General features: G+C 38.4%; 1 protein-coding gene across 2 annotated transcripts in view; it reads right to left on the bottom strand.

Annotated features, from left to right (window-relative positions):
* tspan9a (tetraspanin 9a) overlaps positions 1 to 19,954 on the bottom strand; it is a 166,610-nt gene that overhangs the window by 131,615 nt on the left and 15,041 nt on the right. For both annotated transcript variants that reach the window (XM_072385428.1, XM_072385429.1), the window contains exon 2: positions 17,176 to 17,233. The gene's annotated coding sequence lies outside the window, so the exon portion shown is untranslated. The remainder of the gene's footprint in view (positions 1 to 17,175; positions 17,234 to 19,954) is intronic.

The raw sequence follows: 19,954 nt of genomic DNA, 5'->3' as shown, positions 1-19,954 counted from the left end.
CAAAGATTCTTGGCTGTGAGGTAATTTCAAACTGTCCTCAGTCGTGTCTACACATTAGGCATTAATTACTTAATTATCACCTCATTTGCATGTGCTGTTCATGGTTCTGAATTATAAAAACCAACGATGAATTTGAATGAAGTTAAACAGAAGACTGTAACGGTGTGACAATGATGTGGAAATACAGAAGGTTTGTTTAATGAAATAAGCAGATAAACAGTCTTTTTTTTTTATATCCAAGCTGAACAACGCAGCTTAGAATATAGTAAACAACTTCACACCTAAGCAGGTTCACTGTCAAGCTCATGGTCTGTAAAGTTCATGAAACAAGCTGGTCATGTGCTGTTGGTCACTTATCTGAACCTTTTAATCAACAGGTCTCGTTTGTGGCCCCATGTTAAATTGGGCTGCACTTTGTCATTATTTTAATTAGCATTTGCGTCTGTGTTCACATATTAGCACAATATTAGGAAGTCATCCATTTAAACTTCACATTCATTTGCCCGGCTTAAGTAAATTGGCCTTTTTGTTAAAAATCAAATAGGATCGAGCTGGAATCATGTTTTATTTGTTATTAATGGTGATTTAGTTTCCGACAAGCGCCAGAACTGTCTGTTGCATCACAGAAATAAGCCTTGTAAGCATTAAGCCATCTATAGTTATAAAAACACTATAGACAATGCTATCTCTCTCCCACTTATTGGAAGGTTTTAACACAGAATTATGAATTAAAACTTATTGAATTTTTGTGATCCTGCTGATAGCTTAAATCTAATCAAAGTGGTAAACCAATCATCCTTCCAAAGCAATGTTCAGAATGACAAATATAAGCAATGCCTTGATTACTTTCTTTGGAAAAGCTATTTACAAGAACACAACTCGGTATACTTATCCATATTTGGTGCACAGATGCATACTGTAGGTGTAAATCATATTGAAAAGGATATTTATAATGTAATGTATATATCGTAGAAAAGTATAGTACACCAAAAATTGAGATGAGTTGATGATCAGCAGGAACATATCAGATGAAAAACAAAAAAGTGTCGCTCAGAGTGTGTGACACTTTTTTGTAATATACCAGTGTTAATAGTAGCAGACTCAACTCGTGCTAAAGAACGGAAAGCATAAATAGATGCAAGTTCCATGAAATATGGCGTAAATTGTTGGCCAACCACAAACTATCAGTTTATCTGCTGGGTATTTACGGCCACAAGTGGCAACAAAAACACAGTGTTACACACAAAATCATTTAACACAGCGTACAGTGATGGGTGTCAACTTCAAGGTCCCGGTACAAAACAAAACAAAATCTATTAATCTAATCTAGGTTTTAGGGAATTAAAACTGGAAAATCTTTTTTTTTCTTTTGTTTTTGTTATAAAAATTGAATAAAGGAATAGCAACATTTAACGTTTGCTATTTCAAACCATCTATTTGCATTTGTATGCAAATTAAACTGTCTATATCAACATTTTGAAGATTTTGAAAAGTAAATGTAGGCCTTCGTGTTATAATCATGGGATGATGAACTATTCTGTTTTCTTAGGAAAAACCTTGTTCCCAATTCCAAGAAAACTTTAGAGAGAAAAAACACGAATCCGATTAAAGCCTAGATGGCCAAGCTCTCCACCAGCACTTAAACACAGCATCTGTTTGTGGATCTGTGAGAAGTTGTGAAGTATGAAAGAAGTCTCAAATTCACATGCACACACAAGCTGATCCGTGCGCAAATGTAATAGGATCTGTGCGCATCAGAACTTGCATGCCCATGCATATTACAATTTGTATGCACAGAAAGCTTTTCGAATGTGAAGATGATAGTATCTATGAGGTTGAGGGTAAAAGTCTGTATGTGAAATATTCATGTTTGTGCAGTTTGTACTATCGGTATGTGCATGTGTAGAATTATTTATACAGGTTCAAATTGCTCGACATTTGTATGAAGATTAAAGCACACATTTGCAAGTACCCAAAGTTACTCCCAAATTTGTGCATACATTTGTATATTGTGCAATACAGATTTATTACTATCATAAAACAAATTTTACTCTATATACCAGTATGTGAAAATGTGTGTTTGTGCCTTATTCGATTTTTTTCTTTTGAGCAGGTGGTTACACATTGGCATCTACTCAATACCTTGCACGTGTCTTCAGTGCCACTCATCTACACTGGGCCTTCCCAGCTGAGGCAGAGGCAGGACCCCTGCCAACTTCTCCCCTTTTCCAACTCCCCTTTGTCCTCTGCAGGCCATTTAGGCACGATAGAAAACCCTGCCAATTTCTGGTGTCAGACATCCTCTCTGCCCTGTGTCAGCAGACACAGAAGAAGGTGAGAGGACAGATGAAGAACACACAAAAACAAGACTGACGTCTTTATGAGAGAGGAAACTCACCCAAGTTTTGAGGTAAAAACATCACAAAACTAAGAAGGAAGTAAGGTAGGAAATCAAGGAAGGACTCAAAGACAGGAAGCTAATGGAGGCCAGTGCAAAATGTAAAAAAGAAGAGAGGAAGTTCTGAAAATCATCTGTCCTTTGACATGCAATTGGCTGCATTACACAGCTTGAGAAGATTCTCAAAGCAGACATCTTAAGTGCGTCGTCTCAAAACAAACAGAGACACAGTCGCAACCACTGAGCCCTCCACAGGGACTACCATGGGTCTGCAAGGCTTCCCTTACAAACTGGAGTTTTACAAATATAAAAAAAAAGAGAGCCAGCAGGCTCCACTGAATAAAACAATCTGAAATCAGACTGCTTAGAAAGGACACATGGGATGACTTGTTCCAGCATTATTGTGTGTAGCAGTTTTTCGTATACATGAAACACATCGTGTGCTGTCATTTGTTATGCTCCTTTCAAGTCTCTTAAAGGACCCTATTATTATTTAGGCTTGCAGTTGGAAACAGCAGAAGTGAGACAGCTTGGGGAGGGATGGCGTAAAAACTAAACTTAAAAAACAAAGAACAAAACTAAATAAATGAATAAATAAATAAGATGGTGTATATAATATTTATTCCCTGGGGCTGAGGCATATCTAGTTCTCAGGCACATCAAGAAATCCCTGCCCAACCTGTCTTCCATTGTTTCTGGCCTCATCTTTTTACCTCTCAACCATAAAAGAAATAACAGGATAAGACAGTTCCACAGCGACACGTCTCAAGCCTTAAGTCGTAATGTCTCCATCTCTGCAGTCCTTATTTATCAGTGGAGTGACAGACACAATGGAGAACAGAGGTGTGTGAATCCTGTCCCTGTTGTAGCTAAATCATGTTGGGGATGTGTTACTTTGCAAATGGGACAGGTTGTGTCCTACAGCTTTGATCACCCCTCAATGACTGACAGTGACTGATGAGCCCATGTCTTTCCCTCTGTGTATTCATCTACCTCCAGAAGAAGGACAAGAGAACCAGAGAGAAAAGGGAGCTGAGTACAGACAGAGGGGGAATGTGGAGATATAATGTTAGTGCTCTTAGTATTCCCGTGAGGCAGCCATGAGAGATCGAAATGGCTTGGAAGAGAGGATTTTTAATGACATGCATTGTGGCTTTGATTTTACTGTGCCCTGCTAATTAGGATATTGCCATGCGAGCCTTTCAAAGCTGTGTTAATGAGAGGAAGATGCAGAGAAGGGGAGACAGCCATGTGCCAAACTTTTTGTCATTCCAATGCATCTCTCAGGAGGGAGTAATGATGGATTAGATGTCTTGCTGTCTCCCTGGAACCTGGCCACTGTTTGTCCATTTGGGTTCTTGGTGACCAAAATGTCTCGAAGTTCCTCACTTACTCCTGAGGTCTGTTGGTTCCTGTACCATGTCTGTGACTGGGGTGACTATTCTTTCTCCAGATGTGCACGTTTGTCTGTGAAAGAGTGTTTTTCTCATTTGAGCGGATTCTTTCTTTGGTGTCACCTTCCTCAATCTGTCATGCATCTTGCAAATTCTCCAGTGTGACGCTATGAGAACGAGCAGATCCAAAGATGACTTATGAAGAAAAGAAACCTGTTTAACCAGTGAAAATAACAAAAACATAATCACAGTGTCCTGAATAGCAATTGAGAACAAACTACAAAACATAAATCACAATTTTATGACTATCCACTAAAAAAAACACTCAATAATGGCCCCAGATGGTGAGCAATTGTATTGAAAACACACCTGCAGTGCAGAGCATGTGGGTTTTTTAAGGGACGACTGGTTTGTATTTGTAGTGGGGGCTGCTAAAAGGAGTTATGGAATGACAGAGATAAAAGATGTGGCAGGTGCACGATGACAGAGGGTGCACACAGAATAGAGGTTGACTCAAAGTGTCAGGATCAGTCCTATACCTCATCACTCACAGCCCACTTTCTCAACTGCGTGCTCCACAAAATGCCAGGTCTCTTCTTCAACACCTGAGCGCTTATCTTTAATGCATATTAATTCACTGCCTGGCACTGACACACAAGCAGATATTGAGGGCTAAACTATGAAAAATAAGTGGGAGGTTAGCATGGAAAGCTTCATCCTGTGTAAAACAGGTTTATGCTCATACTCAAGATAACAAATTGTGCTATAACAAAGTGCAGGCTGGGTTACTTTCAGTTTTAGCAGTTTTGAGTTACTCATCAATCATCCCTTTAATGCTTAAGAAAAATTGAAGATAAAATCAAAATGACTAAATAGCTTCAGAAAGACTGATGGCATCTTCAGACCAGTGCTTTAATATTTTACAGCATGGACAATAATCTTACAAACTTGCATCATTATTGTTTACTATAGATGTATTTTGGCTAATTTGTTGTGTCTGCTAAATAAAACTGAATATAATCTAAATACTCCAGCCTTTGCAGGCTTAACTTTCACAGAGATAATAAAAAGTCTGCTGCAGTCTGACTGACCAGCAGTGACCACCCAGCATCTAACTAGTCGGGATGGTTGTGAAGACAATTAACAGAACTGCAGACGTCTAAAAAAGGAGCCGACTACACCTGTGGCTCAAGGCCTGTGTAAGCAAGAATTCACAGACAGAATGAGTCAGTCTAGACAATGAGTTATTAAAAGGATTAGTCAGTACAAAAGCAGAAATGGGGCAGCTGACGATGAGCAGTGCAATCTGGACTCCTGCATTCCTGCTTTCCAAAAGTCGATTGAATTTCTAACATCCGGAAGCAGCTGGACCCAGCAGTGGTTTACTAGTTCGATGTTAAGCCAGACGATTTCAAATTCACGGTTTTACACAAAAGACAAGAAAGATAAACACATAGTTTTCACCATGATGTTCTTTGTACTGCTACTAATGTTAAAAAATCACTCCAACTGAGAGTTGAGTTATGCTCACATGGAGATAAAATGTTATGAGAGAAATAATGGCATCAATTTACAAAATATGTGCAATTTGCATTACGTATAGTAACAACATCACTTAAATAACTGATAAAATATCAATATTATATCAATTTGAGTTTGAATGTCAACCATTATTACTTAGCAAGGCATCTGAAAAGCTCTGGGATTTTGTCACTTCAAAACATGTCCTATGCTCTCTGCCAAACATAATCTTCCTGACAGCCGCTAACGAACACGTCTGATTTTACCTGCTATGAGACATTGGCAATTGCAATTTATTTAAACTGTCATGCCTCGTTTCCACTCAATCCACCATTTATTTTTGAATGCATCAAACCCTGACGAAGGCGGGATGAAGTTTATTGTAGCGGTGTCATTTACGTCTTAGGGAGCCAATTATCCTACTGTCAAAGCAATAATAAAAAATAAAACAGGTAATGAGCAAACATTCAAATTTAAGACCAAATTGACCTAGCAATTTGTTTTCCAATCAATCATTTAAAAAAATCCTTTCTTGGTAGTTTTGGTAGTTTAATGTGTATTGAAAGGACAAATGTCTCCTTTATGTGTTCATCAAAAACACAGAATTAGATGACAAAGTAAAGAAATAAAAATCATTGACATTTATTGCAACAAATTACCTTTCTTCTTACAATTATTTAAAATGAATTCATTATATACTCTGCTCTATTCAGGGCTGTCACAAACTTGTGAATGTTTTTAAATGTTCCATCCTTTCAATGGCAAGAACATGTGCAGAGTGTTTCAACTAAATGTCAAGTTATTCAAAAATGCACAGCTCTCTCCACAAGAAGAATGGAGAAGCAATTGGGCGACTAATTCATTTATTTTTATGGCCCAACAGTAATTTTCTTTGAATGTCCATCTCATTTGTGCCAGTTTCAACAAACAGAACAGATGGGCTGAATTTGTTATCCAAGACCACATACCCTAGAGACAACAGAGCTATGCCATAAACCTGAAAATATAAACAAGCACATAAAGTTTTTATTTCAGTCTCTACCAGTGTAAGACAAACACCATATGACTTCAGTGATCATCCACGAAGGGAAACAGTTTCAGCTCATTAGGAGTATTAACATAAAGGTAACTGGCTCTATAATAACAGGATAATACCACAATCAGGTGTTTGTTTACCCCCCCAGAGTAAATAGCTAGAAATAATAAATGTCTGAAAGTGTCGATGCCAGTTTAGAACAACAGAGGGTAATTACCTCTGCTGCTATTTATCTTCAGTAAAGTAATCAAAGCCAAATTGGCAAGATAAACGACCACAAAAAACACAAATCAGTGCACATAAAAATTTCTGTAGACTAATTATGAGGACTTCTTTTTTAAATGTAGCGCATTTGTGAGGTTCATGATTTGACCCACAGGACAAAAACACTCACAGAAGATATTGGTAACGTCTCTCCTATTCAAATATATATAAAAAACATTTAAACTAATTGACTAGTGTTTAAAAGTACACTTTGCAGGGTTAGGGTTAGGTTATTCTTAGTCCTAGTCTTAGTTTATTTATTAATACTAAGTTTCTAAGTTTCATAGCCTTGTTTGTTCCTCCGTTTTCTAGGAGAGATTTTTCGTTATAACCTTTCATAGTCGCCTCCGTTAAAGGAGAGTTTTAAGTTTATAGTTAAAGTTCATAGTGCCTCTGTTTTTCGAGTGCGTGTCTTTGTTTTGTAATTTCTGTTTTCCTCCCAGCGTGGAGAGATTTATGTTTTGTAACTTTCATAGCTGCGCTCGTCCTCCGCCATAGGAGGACCGAGGACAGCGCTTAGGATTTCAGAGCCCTTTACTTTGCTCTGCTCGCCCTGCCTTGCTGTGCTCTGTGTGCTTTGCTCTCCAATAAAACCCCTTTGAATCTGAAAAGACCCTGCGTCTGTGTCATGACTCCGAGATACCTGACAGTAGGAAGTTGAGGATAGAATTTTTTTTAATATCTCAAGGTTTGCTCTGTGGCTTTTCACTAAAACCTCAAACAAACCTACAATCAACAGCTGAGAAAAAATGCTTTAACAGATTTCCAACAGTCAAGAGAGCCACAAATATATCAGAGCAAGTGCAGGAAAACCTTGACTAAAAACACAAACAGCTCTACCAACATGCAATTCATAACCACAACAATGAGAAGATAGACTTCCTCGCAGATATTTTCATTTACGCCTGCTTTAATTAAAATTTGCATGAAGCAGTTTGTTTCTGTCGCTCAATTTGCTATGACCTGGAGAAGAAGGAAAGACTTCAGATATGCAGACTGTGCAGGAACTGTAGCGTAGCATTTCAAACTGAACAAATCATTTTGTGAACTGTTTTCTAAAAATAACACAAATGACAGTTTTGCATTTGTTCCTTTTGGATTTTCCTTTTACATTTGTTTGGTGTAGTTTCAGAAGGAAAGAAGCACTAATCAAAAATCTAGCTCCCCCTTATTTTATGCTAGTAGGCTTTAAACCTCTACTAAGGTCTAAGGCCTTAAGCTTGTGAGGGTTATTGCAGATTCACAATCACAGTTAAAATTATGCCAATTTGAAAGCTTTATAAATATTTTATTCAAAAAGTCAAAAGTACCCGATAGCTCTTTAAGAAGTTTCTATACACTCTAAAATCTACAATAACTGATGCCCACAAAGCTGGAGAAGGCTATCAGGAGATAGCAAAGCATTTTTGAGCCTCAATTTTCCCGGTTTGTACATGTAATCAAGAAATATCAAGATAAACTAAGGCTAAGTTGAGGTTTAAAAAAACAAGAAAGCTTAATGAGATAAATGTTGGTCAGAGTTCTAGAAAAGCAAAAGACTACTAGGAACATTTGACAGACTGGATGGGGGCACACGGTTGTGCAGAAATATGACTTTCCAGGAAGAATCACCACAGGAAGAGCTATCCTGCATCCTCATCACAGAACTCAGCGTCAGTAGTTGGTGGATTAACAACCTGATGAATTCTGTGGACTAATAAAAATAAAAATGTTTTTACATCCTTTTTAGGGCAACAAGCAGTGGTAATTTTAGAGAAAAAAAGGAACACGATTTCATCAAAGAACTGCCCCGAGCACACTCCTGTTGGGCTCTCAGGGCAGTTGGAGAGTGCCACTGGCAACAGTGATGTAATGGATGAAGTCCACAGTGTAATGTCACTCTGTTTTTTCATACATTTGCTTTCGTTATTCAGAACCATCCGACAATGCCCAGAAAGGAACTTGCAAGGTTTTTCTTCTTCAGAAACTGCGTAAGACAGAAATAAAAAACAAATCATATTCAAAATATGTTCACAAAGTGTCATCTTTAACTTACGAGCTTTGAAAGTCAAACTGCCTGTCACCTGTTTGGCTATTCATTGACCAAGGGTGCCTCAACTTTTATGTCACTGTTGAAACAAGCATCATGATGCCCTCTTTTGATTTTCAACTCACATTGCTTAAGATGGTGTTAATATGGACACAGGATGAGGAAAAGGAGAGAAAAGGCCTGAGACAGACTGCAATCTAAAGGGAGACTTGATATGTATCTAAGGACAAAACCACTGACATTGAGAGAGGCTAAAACTCCACTGCATGTTTAAATTTAAAAAAAAGGAAAAAGATTTCCTAAAGCTTAACCGGCTGAATGAGTAACATCAGAAAAAAACATCTGTCCATCAATCCTATAGGATATTTTGTATCATAGAACATCAGTTTATGACATGCATGATTGCTTTTGAAATCCAATATCTGCACAAGCCAACAGATGCTACCCTAACAGAGCCTGGAAATAAAGAGCGGCTGACTTATCTCCCACACTACCCCCACTACCATCATGTTGCAATGCGATACATCTCACCATGTGGCCATTAAGCCAGCTAAGATATAGAAAGGAGGCGATTCATATTGTGATTGCAGCAGCGCCCTCCAAGAGTCTTCCAGAAAGGTAGAGAAGACCAGTGCAGGGTACCCACTGAAGCCTCTCAGAACTACGAACATCCCCTTGAGCTCTGCAGAGTTGCCTGCCTGCCTAAGGCTGTGGCTAAATTTACTCCCCTCTCCCCAAGCATCCCAGCACATCACGTTGGGATTCTATTACTCTCTAGTGTCCCAGCATACAGAGAGTCATGTGAAAGCTGGCCACAAGCCTCTGCGGCTGGCTGTGCCCTTCCTGTCCCTTTAGCATTCAATCCAGTTAATGCCATCCACCTCTACCCACCTGCCCAATCACTCTCTCACACTTTGTCTCTTTATCTCACCCATTCCTAGCTCATTCTTACCCCTTGTATGGTTGGACTGTAACACTGGTGCCTAAAAACTTGCTCCCCTCCCACTGTGGCTCCTCTCATCCGGAGAGCAGAGGTCAGCAGTGGACAAGTTGAGGTCTGAGATTGATAGTGAGGGACTCTTGCCAAATGGGGATCAATAAGGAGATGGGACTGAAGGGTAACTCCTGTTATGGGCAGACAGGTGGAGTAGGGTGGGGGGTTGGTGAGGAAATGCCACTGTTGCTGCTCCAGGTCAGATCGCACGTTTGATAGCCCAGTATGTCTCCTCCATGGGTAGAGTGCTGTCAGCATCTTGGCAGGGGGCTGGGATATATACCTCACTGATGTTTCATAGGCATGGGGATAAAGTGCTCTACCCCTGTTCAAAAGCAATCTCCTGACTAACCAAGTGGCAGGCTGACGTTGCAGGGCCAATCCAGCACATACATCATCAGCTCTTACTTGCCCATGTATGAGAGTGTTAGTCGTTGAGCCTGAAATAGACTGACATACGTCAATGAGGGCAATGGAGTCATTTGCTATTCCTTTTGAACAGCAACCTCACTCTGAGCAATACACAAGGGTAAGAACACAATTCTGCAGCCAGTTTATGCAAATTGCACACACGCAGGTTAAATGCATACTAGTTTAAAATGAACAGCGAGGAAGAGATAAAGAAGCTGAGCAAGAGAGGAGAAAACTGAGGAGATTTTGTTTTAAGCTGAAAAGAGCCAAAGCTTTGCAATATGAAGTCATTCTGCAGACATGACCACAAAGCATGCAGCAAACTCCCCTCCTACCTACCTAAGCAGTACATGACATCTGCAGGCACACATCAGGGTCACACTGACATCTAGAGGTGTCAAGGAACACAGCGCTCATGACAATAGGCCACCAATGAGAGATCATTTGCTCTCCATGTAATTTTTTTTTTTTTTAATCACAAAATGGATTTTAAGTCAGTACCACTGGTCTTGTGGCTGTTGGATAATATGGATAAATAGCTGCTGGGAACAGCTTGTTTTAACTCCATGTGCCCAGCAGCTTCCCTGCTTTCAAATTATATGAATAATCCTTTGTCTTTTCATTCCAATCTCCCACTCTTTTCTTTCCCCCGCCTTCTTCATCTCCCTCCTTAGATTCCCCTAGAAATTTTCGATTTGAACACTATTGATTTAGTGGGTAACACCTACCACAACACCCTGACAGAACTTAGAACAGCTCTATTCATCGGGGGAATCAAAGTGCGACCTCTTGTTGGTGGAGTTTAATGAAGGCAGAGGTTTGGTGATGAATGCTTTTCTAGATACTTTTAAACGGCAACTTTACAGCGCCAAGGCTTGGATAACAATAAATAGATTTTTTCAGATAGGATGTTGAAGGAAGCTTTTTATATTTTCCTTTTCTTTCCTCTCTGTTCTGGCAGTCTTTGTATTTCTCCACTTATGCAATTTCAATTGCAGCAGCAGAATTTTTCAAAACCAGCCACAGTAATGATTAAAATGGGATAAACACAAAAAATATTGTATGAGCCACTGATAATCCAAGGAATTATTCACTCATGTTGTGCTGTTCAGAACTCACTAGATGGCGCACAATGCAAAGAAACAGGTTAATTTGTTTTAAACCTCTTCACATAATCGTTCACAAAATGGCCAAAGATTAGTGATCATTTATAAACACTGACTAATTCTCAACATCACAATAACTGACTATTAAAATGGCATTTTGTTTTGAAATTTGGCAACAAACACAATCTGTAAGAACTATCAGTGGACAATAAGTATAATTTTTTCAGCTCCATTACAGCTCCTCGACTAGGTCAATCAAATTATGTTCATGCAAGACCTGATGCATCTGAGCACTGACATCTCTATGAAGATTAAGAAGACCTACGACATGTCTTCAAGATCAATATCAAATTTTAATAAAACCCTGACTTGTAGGCAGTTTTCAGGTTGGTCAGCTAGAATAAAGCGCAATCAGCAGTGGAATCCCTCAACAAGTAAGATTGATTTTCACTGCTATGAAAGTGTGATAATCTAAGAAATCACCACATATTCATACCTCTCCTATTCATACCTTGTTCTGTGATGGGTTTTATAGGTATGTATGTGCATTGACATGAAATTGAGACACAATATGTCACAAAATTATGTACACCTATATTGGTGTATATTGTCCCAAAAGTACTGGTGACAGACAGCACACAATGAGCAGCGAGAAATGGAGAGAGGCAGAGAAGTGCCTGCAGGCATTATTAAGACCTCAGCACTAACAACCAAAACGTCACTCAACTGTGACTCTGGGGTTTTTATATGCTATTCAGGTTCTCACAGGAGACCGTGCCTAAATGTTAAACAACCACAACTGCAAAACAAGCAGTGAGGGAAAGTTTCAAGAGGCATATGTCCGGAGGAGCTACCGCTCTTAGCTCAGACTAATGAAGAATGAATGAAGCTTTGTCACAATAATGGTGGGGCTGAGAGAGGATGTAGTGTATAGTGTAGCATTCATTTAAACAAAGACATCAAGCACTATGATGAAGCCTGAGCAATAAGGGAGTTTCAAGTCTAAAACCAAGGGAAAAATTCACATATTGCCACTGGATTCATTTTTCCTTCTTTTTTTTGTAGTAATATTGAAAATATTCAACATACACTGTAAACTATTTGTTGACAAGAACAGACCCTGTGTTGTGATTTTTATAATCTATTCTTCTAACTGGATTTGCTAGACCGTGCTCTAATCTTAGCAGATACTGCAGACAAATGTATCACAAAGTTTGGAAAAGAAGTCCTATGCCTCACTGACTGATCCTTTTTCAGCCAACTGTAGCTGACAGATAGAAGAGCCAATTTTGTGTTTTATGTGCAAAAGTAGCATGTTTATGAAGCTGCTGAACAAATAAATGCACTACAGTATTTCACTCTAAAACGCAGAAAACATCATGTCAAAACGATAAAAGTCTAAAGTGTGTTGAAATGTATCTAGCTTCCTTGTTGACAATGCTTTCAGTTAAACTATGCAAGTTACATTCATTAGTCCAGTAGCATGCACGCTAAGCAGTTGATGTATTATCCTGTGGTTTCAGGTCATCTATCCACAGCTGTGTTGTATGCGATTGCCGCTTCTTGTGCTTGTTTTTGTTTGTTTGTGTGTTTGTTTGTTCTCTGCTTGTCTGCTTTCAGGTGCTCCTGGTGGCTCTAAGGCTGGACTCGCAACAGAGACCATGGATTGTTGTCTGTTTTGTTTTTTTTACAGGTGTAGCAGCTGGTTGTCTGGTTTTTGTTTCTATTTTTGTCTGTTTCCTCTTCTTCTTTCCCGGTCCGGTTCAGCTATGTTATGTATTGTAAACAAAAATAAATAAATGGGCATCAAGGGGAGCTTTACATTTATAAAACTTCCCTTGGCAAAGCAAATCTGTTTTGGCATAAAAGGTATTCAGATTACAATTCTGCTGCCATAATGCTGGACAGGACAAGGGGAAAAAACAAAACAAAAAAACTATGCAAGTTACGCTCGATCAAACTACCTGTGAGAGAAAACAGCCTGAGTCTGCAACACAATCTGCTCAACTGTGCTTAACTATTCCAGCACTCTTTCTTATAAAGCCACTCACCATGAGATCGCACACCAGGGAGTGGACTCAAACCATGGTCTGTAAGACAAACTATGCTACGACTGTGTAGATGTTTGTTTTTTTGCCTTTCTAAATATATATATATATATATTTCAATATATCTGTGGATGGCCAGAGTGTGGAGATTTAATTACTCTAATCTGTGACAATGAACTCTCTGAGAAAGTGAGCTCAATTTTTATTTTTTTTTAATTGTTCAACATTTAGCTCTTTAATCTTCCCCTAAACAGGCTCTAAAATACAAACACTCTTTCCAGTTGAAGTTAAAGCTGCAGGTAGTATTTGAAGGGTAACACAATTTGTGTTGGAGGGAGAAAATAAGTCATTTAGTAAGACCAAACATGGCTGGTCAGTTGTGAGGGATAAATTTGCGCTCATCTGTGTCCATTCAAGCTTATTAGGCTCACTTGACGATACAGAATTATAACTTGATCCAGTCTGGGGTGTTGATTTTCTGAAACAAACCACAGTCTCGTGAGAGAAGCAGATGGCTTCTTAACCTTGGGTACAACAACAAACTTTGATGTAATGTACTCATAACCTTGGTTGAATTGTCAAGAACAAGAGAGCCTTTCAGGGAGCAAATCACAACCTTGACAGTGAAAGAAAAGTTCGGTATAATGTCAAATTCAACCCTCAAAAGAGTCAAAAACCCTCCATTTAACATTTTCAATATCTGATGACAAAAAATATTCTTACAAAAAAACTTTAAATAATCGTCCTCCAAAGACCAACACAAACATATGTAACATATGTACCGATGGAGATATTCATTTTCTCTAAATTACAATAAAACTGGAATCCTTATGAAACCCAAACCCTTACAGATTTGTTTAAAGGCCACGATCCTCTTTGAACCCATCTGCCCTACCAAAAATAAGGGTGTTATGTTGTGGTCTGCTAACACAGTCATCAAACACAAAGGCGAGGGAGCCGTGCTGTGAAGCACCGTGAAGCAAAGCCTTGATGTTTTTACAGAGAACATAACTGAGGCTGTGAAATACAATGTCCTGTCCTTCACCTTCAACCTCAGCTTTCTTCTTCCTCTCTCTTTCCCATTCCTCTTCTCCTTGCTCGAGAGTAATGTTTCATTTTCATTTCAGCTTAACCTTCTTCACAACATGCAGCTCATGTCAACAAGTGGCTCTTCATGCTTGCAACTAAATGGAAAATAAGTAAAGTTAGAAATGTTAGAAATTCTGGCCTTTTAGCTCCATTCAGTCAGTGCAACTTGGAGTTCTTCATCAGATAGTGCCTTTTTTTTAAATTTCAGCTATTTATTTATCTGTAACTGGTCTGTTACAACACAACAACTTCACGGACAATGTCATGACAGGAACTGTACAACTGAAGCTAACGAAATATATCTGACGCGTACCATATGCAACATTTATTTAAGCGTCTGATGAACGTTGTGTCCTGTTGCACACCATCTGGACAGTCAAATACTTTTAAGTACTTATCAGCATACATTCTTTAGAAATGACTGCCAATTGATTTGAAAAAAAATATTTTCATATAAAAAAAAAACTATATAAACACTAATCCAAGGTCTTTGGCGACTTGATTCTATTCTGAACTTTCATTTAATCAGTCACTTCCCCTCTTGGATATATTTTTCACTTGAAACCTGAGCTACTAGTTTACAAAACACAAGAATGTTTGTACAAAGACATAAATACACAGGAATTCCTCAACACATGCATATACAACTGCATGAAAAAATTCTCAAGATGCATGTTTCAGATTCTAATTACAGCATCTGAAGTGGTTTCATTAAGGCAATAAAGTGGCAAAGGGGCTTTTACTTATTAAACCAAGCGAAAAAATTAGCCAATTTAAAGTGCGGAATTAAAAAAAAAAATTAGCATGAATGTAAAAGCCAGACCATTTACTTTTATCCTAGTTGGACCTTTTAGAAAATGGTGAGCAGAATTTAAAAAGCAAAGTCTATACACGTGACAAAAAAATCATCTCCTGCAGTAAAGAAATCTACTCTGACTCACAGGGATTTATAGTAGCAACCTTGGACAATTAGTTTCCCATTTCCCTTCAGAAAAAGGCCTGCCCAGAGAAACTTGTCTCCACAGACATCCTCCTTTATTACTATCAGCTAATGTTGTCAGCCCCACTAGTTTGAAAGATAACAAATTCTACGCTCGTCTGCAAAGTCCTTCTCTGTAATGTGGGTGGATGATGTTTTATTCTTTTCATTCTTAATTGAAATTCTACAAATAATGCTGCAAACACTGAATGTCTCACTTAAAAAATACATATACTGCAAATATCATGCCAATTCCTGCCAGAGGTCAGTGCCACACTTCAACTACCGTCAGTGGCCAACTGACGCTGAAGACATCTAAGTCTGATTATGATCTTTTATGCTTGTGGTCAGAGCAGAGTTTTTGGAGCAAAGGTCCCTCCAGGGCTTTACTACTGCTTGCTTTTGACAAGGTGCTTAGTCAAGAACAACCCCGACTCTAAAAAAGGAAAGAAAACACAGCAGCATGATTTCACAGCGCACTGACCGTCACCTGGTTGTGCTCATTTCACACGGGACTGGATAGTGTCGTGGTATTATTGCCACCTTTTGTGTGGAAGACCTGGGTTCAAATCCCCTGCATGAAAGGTATTACTTCAGTAGGGTCCTTACGCAAGCCCACCTTACCCTATCTGCCTACCTGTGAGTCACTTTGGATAAAAGCGTAAACATGCTTTTCCAGGGCTCTTCTCTTTCAGTCACAGCATTTCAGCATATTGAAGGCCAACAGCTTAAGTAATTTTTTGTCTTTAGATTTGTGTTTCATGGGTATGTTCTGAGGAAAAGGAAAACAAGAAGCACCTGCATAATATATTTTGCTGCATAATAACTGCTTTAGACTTTTATATGTTGGCTCAGGTACACGATTTATATCATAAGATACTGTGTTGGAGTGTAAAGTATCATATCAAGGTCTGTTTGCAATATTTATATGCAGCACTGATTAAGTGTTACCATTATCTCTAAGGGAAGCAATGTTTGCTAAAGTATACATTTTACTTTGGCACTAAATAACTGTGGATTCCTTGTTACTTGCCATGCAGGATATGGTAGCTTCTTGCAATATCATCTTTGTGCATTTCACATAAATGCTAACATTAGCATGGCCAAATAAAAGCAATAGCAAGCTACTGTTTGAAGTGAGAGCAGCCCCTACAGTATAGCTAATACTATTTCTCATTAACTTAAATGAAAAATAAATCATTTAACCAACATTTTCACCTGAAGGTTCATATAAAAAAAAAAAACAACAACAACAAGCAAATGATTCTCGGCACTTATCATTTAATGTGGACCCCAAGTGTTCATGGTGACCTCATTAAATAGATTGAGCATTTCTCCACTAGTAAAACAAATATGTAAAAACATATAAATGGTAAAGGCAACACTGGAAGTCACGCTGGCTATAAATCCAAAGTCTAAGGCTTTGGTGTGAGCACATGTGTGTAAAGAGAGCTTTCCTGTTGTCACCCACACTATAGTTTGGAGGTAGGTGGGCAGGAAATAAGTCCATTCCACAGCAACAAGTCAGACCTCAACAATCTGTAATTTAGTCCCAGGAGCGTACTTCCTGGAACATATATTGTCTGTTCTGTTACAACACCCTAGAGTAAACTGGTAACTTCCTTCAATGACTCACTACCGGAATCCAAGGATATCAAGAAGTCTGATTCTGTGTACAGATATATTTATAAATATCTCTTTTTGTGCTTATATTTCTACATTCAAGAAAAATTCAAGAGCACATTCATTGACCAGTCTCAAAAACATGCATTTAAATAAACAAACCAAAGAATCATTTGAGAGAAATAATGTGCAGCATCAAGTTAGTAGTAATTGCAGTTTGATAGAGACATTTCAAGGCTAGAACTAAAAACAATGCAGAGTCAAACAAGCAGCGATTTCTCACCAGTTAAGATGTGGTTGGAAATCTCAAGCAGTCGGCTCACTGGCTCGTCTGTGACAGCCTGTCAAACAGAGGAAGAAAAACAGGGACTAAGAACCACTCCTCAGTTTAAAACAAACTTCAATAGGAAAACAGAACTTAACAATAATGGCTCAAACGGCCAGATAAGTGGCTTGGTAAAACGTAGCTGTTGTGTAATCGGTAGACTTTTGTAACGATTTGATTCTTTAAAAAACATGTCAAGCCAAATGACACGCTGTGACAGACTGGGACAAAAAAAAAAGAAAAGAAAAACAACCTAACGAGTCCAACCATATGATTAAATGCAGGCTGCTTACTTCTGAGGCAGTCATTACCGCTGACCACACAAATATAGCATCTGGGAAAATCTTTGACATCAGAGATGACAGTGGGATCTGAACAGAAATTAATGCATCGCACTGAGGCTATTTCAGTCTACTATGGATATGAGGGACTGTCACAAGATCAAATAGTCCAACTGCCTGATAGTCACAGTCAGAGACAACTACTGTATATTAAGTATGCCTAATGGTAAATGGCCCATAATAGCAGAAGACAATTTTGCGTTCATGACTCAGTGTGGAAACTGCGGGTGGATGGTGCAGACAAGACATGACTCTGTCCTGTGAGCTCACACTAAAACACAAAGCAAAGCACACACTAACCTCTTATTTAGCTTTCTTGTGGAGCTCTGCAGTTTGCCCAAAACCAAAGCTGAGGGCCTCTGAAGCTGCAGAGCATGGCAACAACCTGCAGCTATCCTCTTGCTTTTTACTCATTGAATTTCTAGTCAGGCAGACATGCCACCATAAAGCAGGGGTAGGTCCTCCGCTTAATATCTTACTCCCTCATTCTATTGCAGGAAGTACAACTGAAAGCACAAGAATTTGATTTGGAACAGTTATGTTCAGGAGGTAGAAAAAATTAATTCTGGGGCCAGCTTTTAAATCTCAACTCTGTTGGAACGCGATTGTGTGAATGATGGGTGTATAGAATGTATAAAAGATCAGGTTTTGACTGTGGTTAAGGCTCTAAGAAATTATAAACAAATACATGTCTCATTAATAATCACAATAGTTTTGTACTTTTCCTGTATCAAAACATTGCATCATATTTCTCTAGCCTTATCGGAAGCATATTAAACATGAATAAGTTTAATAATGTGTCTCTATAATCAGATATTAAATTCTAGTTTTAAAGAAGTGTTTCCTCAGTAAACGTAGAGAATTCTTAATCTTCTTGCAACTATGTTTCATTCAAAGCATATCTTTTGTTGCATGGAAACATATGGAAACTTATTTTCTAGAAGCAGCTTTGGATTAAAAAAAAAAAAATCAAATAAAAGTAAACTAAATGTCAGGGTAGAAGCGGGGGAAATGGAAACAAGGTGCAAATGTTATCTGGAAACATGGCATTTATTTTACTCAATTTTCCCCTTTACTGCAGCCAAGCACAAATTCAACAGCAAGTCATTAGTTTTCCTTTTCTGTTGTGGCTTCGAAACTATAAGCTTGCGGGTACCAGTAATAAGGCCAGAAACTGACATTTCCCTTTTTCATGTTAAGTCTTTCATGTGTGAAGAAAACATGTTTTCATTTTCTTCCAAAAATCCAAAGATGTCATAATGAGCCAACAGTAAGCTCATCTAACGGAGAACCAGAGAGTTGATTCATTAGGGGTTGTGGTGCAAAACCAATTCAAGATCGAAGTTACAATTCAAGCCAACACAACATAACTAAAATATAAAGTGCTATGCTGCTCAGTTTTTCCCTCTAAAAGCCACACCAGTTGATGAATTACAGAATCTGGATACATCTCACTGAGGATTTAAGTATTAACAGTAAAAATGCCTAAAGTCATACATGTGAAACAGCCACTTCAGATTAACAACAAGAAAAAATGACAAATTCCTGCCCCAAGGCTGTATACTTTAAAATTTCATCCGGCTTTCACACTGCAATGTGCGATCTGTTGAGAACTCAGACATTCCTTCCCGCTGAGAAGCTCATCTCAGCTGAAGACTAATTCAGAGTTATGTCAAGGATAGTTGTATTTACACCGGGAGGCAATCACCTTTCAGAGCAGCCTTTGCACATTTACAAATGAATCTTGGTTGTTTCAAAATGTTACAGTTTGACATGAATATGCTTGAGAAGTTGGACTGATTTCAAAACACGAACAGCTTTAAAAAAGTTGAATCTTTTGGTTCTCGTTATAAATGGGTAGAGAAATCAGGTCTGTGGGGTATATTCTCTGGAGATTTGATAAAGCCAGCAGCGTGAGAATCTCTTACAGTATATTCTTAGTTCTTTTCCCCTTCTTGCCTCTACATTTCCCTTTCTCTGGATCCCATGGGAACTTTTTTAAACTTTAACCATCCATTCTTTAAGTTACATTCTTCAAGTTTCATATTAATGACTCAAAGGAATGGTGTGAACATAACTTATAAATAGACATTTCTGTAACACCTGTCTATTCAAGCACATTCTACTGCCACCAATTCCAGTTTCTCTGAGGATTGTCTGAATAGTATCATCTTTGAACTGTTGAATAGGACATCCAACAACATAACTATGGGCTATAAGAAATTGTCATCTTATCTAAAAATTCTTATCAACAAATTCAGAAAAATTCACAGAAATCAACAGAATCATGCAACAGCATGTAGGTAGTGGAAGCTGCGTGTCTATTTAAAAAAAAAAATGCAGTTACAGGTAAAATGTCTTTAATTCATTTAATGAAACACGCAATGTTTTGTGTT

The sequence above is a fragment of the Leuresthes tenuis genome, unplaced genomic scaffold, assembly GCF_036924035.1.
Source record: "Leuresthes tenuis unplaced genomic scaffold, fLeuTen1.0.hap1 SCAF_5, whole genome shotgun sequence".
Taxonomy (NCBI): domain Eukaryota; kingdom Metazoa; phylum Chordata; class Actinopteri; order Atheriniformes; family Atherinopsidae; genus Leuresthes; species Leuresthes tenuis.
Note: the sequence above shows the minus strand (reverse complement) of the source record. Positions and strands in the feature narration are given on the sequence as shown.